Here is a 1,415-nt window from a genome sequence, read left to right as displayed (position 1 = left end):
AAACCGGCTGGCACGTCCCGGGCCGGGAGCCGTGGCGGAGGAGAGGCCAGGTAGGATGTCGGATGGATTTGTTACGGTCCGAGAGGTGCAGGGGATCCGCGCGTGACTTTCGGCGCTGGCGTCGGAAACGGGTGTGCGTGGGGTTTGGTGCGGGAGGACACACCTGCGCCTGGGAAGCGGGGGGGCTCTGCGCCGAGAGGGGATGCCGGTACCCCGGCCGGCAGGGTAAAGTGGAGACTCTGCACTTGAAGGAGTTACAATTTGCCCTGGCTGATGGACTTTTTGTCTGCCCTAAGGACACGTGCTGTCCTTTACCCAGTACGGACCGCTCTCGCAGCCCAGGGGAGGATGCTAAAGCTTAGCTTTCCTCTGTTTCCCCGACATTCCCCCCGCTATTTCCATTAATGCTTAATATTTAAGCATTAATGGCATTCAAGCAGAAACTGTGCAGGTTTGGGCTGTGGGCTTTCCCCAGACAAGCTGATATTAAACCCCTGTCATTAAATGCCCGTAAAAGGGGAAGCACGGGAAGCGAAGGGATGAATCCCTGGAGCGAAGCCCCCGTGGTTGAGCATCCTGCCCTGGGCGCGTGCCGCCGGCATCCGAGGCGGCGCAAAGCCCTCGCTGATTTCCACCCTGTGGCACAAAACCACGCCGGAGTAAACCTGGAGGCAAGGGGGCGAAAGATCCTCGCGCAGGGTCTGGCTCTGGTCCTCTGTCCGGCATTCCCGTTGCCGCTAACGAAGATCTCGTTCCTCCGCAGGCGATTCCCTGGCCCTTCGCTGAAACGCAAGAAGCAGAAGAGGCTTTTCGAGCAGCATAAATGAAAAAAAGCCTATTTTTCCCCAGGGCAGCGGACCCTGCCGGGCTGGCCGGTGGCACTGGAGGAGGGAGCAGCGGGTGAGTCAGCAGGAGCACAGCTGTCCCGCTGGGAGTAGGGACCGAGGCGGGGGGGGTTCTTTTTCCCCCTCCTAATTATTTTGGTCATTGCTTAATGGTGGGAAATAACCGACATTTGTGCCTGTCCAGCCAGCACTTTTGTTTTTTTTTTAACCCGTTCCCATGAAAACGTACCCAGCTCTGATGTTTTCTCTCCCCATCGCAGGCGCTGACTCCGGAGGATGCGGGGAAGGAGCTGCGGTTCGGGTGAGTGTCTCCGTGGGAAGGGCGGCACAGCTTTGGGACGGGTGGTTTGGGGTGTCCAGTGCACCCCGCAAGGCACCGAGCTGAGGGGGACTGCCCGGACAGGGAACCCACCCGTGCAGGAGCTCCTTACCTTCGAAGCCCCGGGTGTCTGGCCGGGAAGGGGGCTGTGGGTGCCACCGGGACCCCGTAGCCCAGGGAGGGCCCGCTGAGAGCATCAGTGGCTCGGCTCGGCTGCTGGAAACTTGTGTTTTTTCGAGGCTGTACAGTTC

Source organism: Pygoscelis adeliae, unplaced genomic scaffold (genome assembly GCF_000699105.1).
Source record: "Pygoscelis adeliae isolate BGI_AS28 unplaced genomic scaffold, ASM69910v1 Scaffold122, whole genome shotgun sequence".
NCBI lineage: Eukaryota > Metazoa > Chordata > Aves > Sphenisciformes > Spheniscidae > Pygoscelis > Pygoscelis adeliae.
The sequence above is the reverse complement of the archived record's forward strand: the minus strand, read 5'-3'. Positions refer to the sequence as shown.